The sequence below is a fragment of the Salvelinus sp. IW2-2015 genome, linkage group LG31 (assembly GCF_002910315.2).
Source record: "Salvelinus sp. IW2-2015 linkage group LG31, ASM291031v2, whole genome shotgun sequence".
Classification (NCBI taxonomy): domain Eukaryota; kingdom Metazoa; phylum Chordata; class Actinopteri; order Salmoniformes; family Salmonidae; genus Salvelinus; species Salvelinus sp. IW2-2015.
The window spans coordinates 16,877,980-16,883,979 of record NC_036870.1 but is presented as its reverse complement, the minus strand read 5'-3'; positions in this window follow the sequence as shown (position 1 = coordinate 16,883,979).

The window sequence follows — 6,000 nt, the reverse complement described above, 5'->3', positions numbered from 1 at the left end:
TAGTAACCATTAATCCTTACAGTTTATTGGAATATTTTTCTTCTCTATATAGCTGCACTCTTCCATTCCTTTTCCTGCTCCTCCAGATATGGAGTGTCTACATAGTGGCAAGGCAGGCAAATCGCTGTGTCCAAAAGGCCTTTTGCTTCCTCTTTGCAATTCTGTACACTGATGACTGTGTGTCCGGCCTTCTCACACCAGCCTAACATTCCAGTTAAAACATGTGACTGATCCTCCTCTCCCTAGTACTTCCCTACCCCCGACCATGTGACCGCAAGCCTCAGCTAGCCATCGACAAAGTTGATAAGGAATCGGATATAAGCAAATGAGTTAGGGCAGGCCAAAACTATTATTATGAATCATAGCTACCACCGCGGAACCCAAACACACACACACACACACACACACACACACACACACACACACACACACACACCACACACACACCACACACACACACACACACACACACACACACACACACACACACACACACACACACACACACACACACACAATCCCCATATGGACAGACATATTGGTTCGCATGTCCGTCTCCTTACCACTAAAGACAGCAAATCAAACAGCTGTTGAAGACTGCAGTGATGTCCAATCATCCGGCCTGGCCATCATGTCTAGGACGGTCACTAATACAGCCAGCGGTTGTAATTTACCCACACACACATCTGCCTCTCACAGAGAAATAGTAGTCCTGTGTGGGTCAATTGGTAAAAGCGTGATGCTAGCAACGCCAAGGTCGTGGGTTTGATTCCTGCAAGAGTCATATGCAAAATGGATGCACATACTATAAGACCTCTATACCAGGCGGTGTTAGAGGAAGGCCATAAAAATTGTCAAAGACTACAGCCACCCAAGTCATAGACGGTTCTCTCTGGTACTGAGGCGCCAAGTCTTGGACAAAAAGGCTCCTTATCAGCTTCTAGACATAAGACTGCTGAACAGTTCATCAAATGGCCACCTGGACTATTTGCATTGACCCCCTTATTTTTTTTTGCACTGACTCTCTTGCACAGGCTGGATGTACACTCACTGGACCCACACACTCATAAATACTACACTGACACTCCAACACACACACATGCTCACATTCCTTCACACTCTTCACATACACTGCTGCTACTCTCTGTTTATTAGCTATGCATAGTCACTACCCCTACCTACATGTACATATTACCTCAATTACCTGGACTAACCCGTACCCCTGCACATTGACTCAGTACCGGTACCCTCTGTATATCGCCTCGTTACTGTTCTTTAAGGTGTTACTATTTTTCCTTTAGTTTAGCAACATTTTCTTACTTTTTTAAACTCTGCATTGTTGGTTAGGGGCTCGTAAGTAAGCATTTCACTGTAAGGTCTACACCTGTTGTATTCGGCGAATGTGACAAATACAATTTGATTTGTACGTTGCTTTGAATAAATGTCTGCTAAATGGCATATATCAGGAAGATACATCAACCAACCAGTAGATTTACAGTAGAACCAATTGGATTTACACTATGTAAGTTCAACAGGGAATGATATAAAGCAGGGGTGTCAAAGTCAAATGGACGGAGGGCCAAATAAAAAATTTAGCTACAAGCCGAGGGCCGGACTGTTCGAATGTTCATTGAAAAAATTTTAAATGACGCATATAGTCTAGTGAACCTAATTGAACCTACTGAAAACCTAACAAATATATTCCAATATGATCAGATAAATAAAGCAATATTTTCTTATGGCTCTGTCAGTAATCTTTAATTTTCAACAGACACAAAAGACAAATTTCCTTTATATAAAAATCCCCATAACATGAACATTAAATGAAAGAAACCGGTATTCAAGGCAAGCCATCAGTAGCATATATTTTCTATTTTAGAAAAGTGGGCTAAAGTTTAACTTCAAAGAAACACAAACAATATAGCAATGTTTTCTATCATCCACTCAACTGCAAATATTTTTAAAATTATTGGATTGGAAATACAATAAAATCAAAGTGCAAAAATCTCTATTAATCAAAAACACAACACTTTTTTTAAGGAGAAAGTAACATGCACGTGAAAAAAATATTAAACTTTAACGTTTTATAACTTTGAACTGAGTAAAAAGCTCTAAATATGTTGATGCAAGTAATGTTCAACTTGTTTGAGGTTGAGGGTGATATTGGTGGCTGTTCCCATCTTTTTCCACAGTTCTCAATGGTTTCGGGTGTAAGGCTCTGAAGCGAGGCAATCTCTCAGAATTGGAAAGTGCGAGGGTCTGTTCGCGTAGTCTCGACTTCTGTGTGATGTTTTTTCAGGCTTCATCATAAGAAAACAGCTTGTTACATCACAGGTATGTGCTGCCAAACATAGTACAACGTCTTGAAGCAGCCTGGAATGCGCAGCTGGGGCAATTGTTTGGTACCGGGCGAGGGAAACGTCATTTTGCAACCTCCGCAGCACTCCACTGCCGCAATATTTTGCCCTCAGTGCATCATTGCATTGAGAGCGTCAATCCAAACTCCATTTGGAGGTTTGGTGGTGAGCTTTCCACGATAACACAGCAAAATGGGTTAGCGAGCAGTTCCAACCTGCTTTTTTGTGCTTTCAAAGTCGCAAATCGGATGTCGAAAGTCGCGGCAAAGCATACCTATTTTATCAGCAACTGTGCCGCTCGAGGAACGCACTGGTAGAGAGCTTCTCTTTCATGTCTGGCCAGCTGGGAAAGTGCTTCAAATTTTCTTTCCGCATCTGCGTCTCCACAAGAGTCAGTTTGGTTTTAAATGCCTTCACCTGTACTGTACATATCCAGAGTCGACATGATCCCGACCCTGCAGCTGCACAGTTCATTGCATTCAGATGACTCGTAATGTTCACAGATAAAGCCATTCACACAGAAATTTCGTCTCCGGGTTGTGTTGTGTCGTTTCCCTTTTGCTGTCTACGAACAGACAAATCTCCCCGCAGCTCAGAAACATCTTTGCAGCACCTTTCCCTGGCTTAGCACTCGCACGCTCTGTGTTGATTAATGGCAAATCACCTCAGTGCCTCCGTTTCTAACTCCGTCAGAAATGCCTTGATACATGGCCGATGATTCAACCTTTGGCTCTGATAAAGTTAAACTGTGGCGCGGTGCCATGTGTCATTACATGCTCCATTTTTCCAGGCTTTGACCGTCACAACGCTTCCTGGTGTATTGATACAATGATAAGCTGGTCAGCTCACTCTGTCGCGTTTTCCCTCTTGCATCTTTTCCCGTATCTTCGCCACCAGTCCGCTCCTGTGTCCAACGACATCGCAGGTGCTCCGTCGGTTGTCAACCCACCATGTTTTTCCCAAGGCAGCTCAAATCTCATTTACACCATCTTGAACCACCTCTGTCATACAAATTCATGCCCCCGTAGTTGTTGCCATGCATAGGACGTAAAGCCAAAAACTCCTCTGTCACGCTTAGGCTGGAGTCCCACTCGCGGATGAAAATTGACAACTGGGCAATGTTCAGAAATGTTGGTTGCTACTCATCCACAGCCAAGGAATATAGCCAAGAAATCTTTTCCCTTTTTTCACAAGCTGCTCTTTTAGATTGATGGACAAACTGGTCTACTCTCTCCGGCAAATGGTGTTTCTGCTCAGACTCACATTTAAAAAGAGTTGCCTTTTTTCTGGGCAGAACTTCGTCACAAACTTTAAATCGATTGCAGTTTTTGATGAAAATCAGCCCCTCCGTAAATGGCCGGGCTGATTTAGCGATTCTGCTTCTGCCAAATAAAACTGGCCTTGACAGCAGCCTGGCCTTGTGATTTGGCTTTTTTGAACAGAGCCTGTCGAGATTTGAGGCCTCGTTTTTAATTCCCTCTGCCTTTTGTAGCCTTTGTTCCATGTCCATATTCTTGTTTTTGTCCGTGTTTCGTTTCATAATGTCGTCTCAGATTATACTCTTTCAGTACCGCACACTTTCTCCACACACGAAGACACACAGGTTTTCCAGCTACCTCCGTGAACATATACTCCGATCCCACCTTGTTTGAAACCCCCGGTTCTCAGTGTCCACCTTCCGTTTTGCCATTTTTGATGGGTATCTGAAAGTTAATTTTACTGTGATGCTGACGACTGCTGTGCCAATAATATTGAATGAAGCAGCCTACTGCTCGGTGCGTCACCGTTGCATTGTGGGAAATGTAGTATTGGTGCGTCGTAAAAGATCTGCGGGCTGCCGGCTTGCTGCGGTCTGCGGGCCGGTTCTAATAATAAATCAAGATCATCCCAGGGGCGTAAAAAACCTTCTCGCGGGCCGGATGTGGCCCGCGGGCCTTGACTCTGACATATGTGATATAAAGGATACCTTGGGATAGTATAACTACAATATGTGAAACCTGCAGCTCGTGTATGACACCATTATACTGTACTGCCAAGGTCATAGAGGAATATATAGGTTAGGAAGACCTCACACAATGTAACATCCTAGAAGATTTTATGGGATTTGTTTTTCAGCATGAATATGTTTTTGTCCCTCTCTCTTTTTCCTTTCCCCCTCACCAGCTGCTCACGTTGTTCTGTTGGGCCAGGAAGACACCCAACCAGCTGTATCACGTTGTCTGTTGGGCCAGGAAGACACCCAACCAGCTGCATCATGTTGTTCTGTTGGGCAGGAAGACACCCAACCAGCTGTATCACGTTGTTCTGTTGGGCCAGGAAGACACCCAACCAGCTGCATCATGTTGTTCTGTTGGGCCAGGAAGACACCCAACCAGCTGTATCACGTTGTTCTGTTGGGCCAGGAAGACACCCAACCAGCTGTATCACGTTGTTCTGTTGGGCCAGGAAGACACCCAACCAGCTGCATCATGTTGTTCTGTTGGGCCAGGAAGACACCCAACCAGCTACATCATGTCATTCTGTTGGGCCAGGAAGACACCCAACCAGCTGTATCATGTTGTTCTGTTGGGCCAGGAAGACACCCAACCAGGCTACATCATGTCATTCTGTTGGACCAGGAAGACACCCAACCAGCTGTTATCACGTTGTTCTGTTGGCCAGGAAGACACCCAACCAGCTGTATCATGTTGTTCTGTTGGCCAGGAAGACACCCAACCAGCTGCATCATGTTATTCTGTTGGACCGGAAGACAACCAACCAACTACATCACACTGTTCTGTTGGGCCAGGGAAATGAAACAGTCCATATGCTGGCCTTTCCCTCCCCCTCTTTTCAGCCTGTGATATAGATATGAATGAGATATGTGGGGGATGAGGCTTTAAATATTATCACTGTGTCCTTGTCCTCTCTCTCTCTCCCCACTCCTCTCCCTCTCATCGCTCCCCACCCTCACTGCCTCTCTCTCCATGGCAGCACAGTAGTTTGATTCATGATTTGTGTTATCTGTTCTCCAGGAACCACCAAGCCCAGCTGTTCCAACAGTCACCGTGGAGCAGAAGGCTAAATGTAATTAGCCAATGGATGGGAGAGTGGGAGATGGGGCCTGGGTTTGGCTGTGTGTGTGTGTGTGTGTGTGTGTGTGTGTGTGTGTGTGTGTGTGTGTGTGTGTGTGTGTGTGTGTGTGTGTGTGTGTGTGTGTGTGTGTGTGTGTGTGTGTGTGTGTGTGTGTGTGTGTGTGTGTGTGTGTGTGTGTGTGTGTGTGTGTGTGTGTTTTTGTGTGTGTGTGGTGTTGGTGTGTGTCACTCCAATTGACAGTGCGATAATTCGCACCATGTATAAACCCCCTGGTCGAATGTCATCCTCTCAGAATAATCAAATGAGATAAAAGTCACAGTGGGTGGAAGAGAACAGCCCAACACACCCACACACACACCCTTCACACACTGCCATGACTATTAGCTGGGTTTTGGTTGTTCTGATGTTGATGAGATAACATGTGTGGATACATGTGGCCGTCCTCTGACTTGGGACCCTAGGGAGATAGCTGTAGATTAGAAAGTGAGAGAGAGATGGAAAGAGAGAGAAAGAAAGACAGTGAGAGAGAGCAAGAACACACAGTCCTCACTACCCATCCCCCCTCACA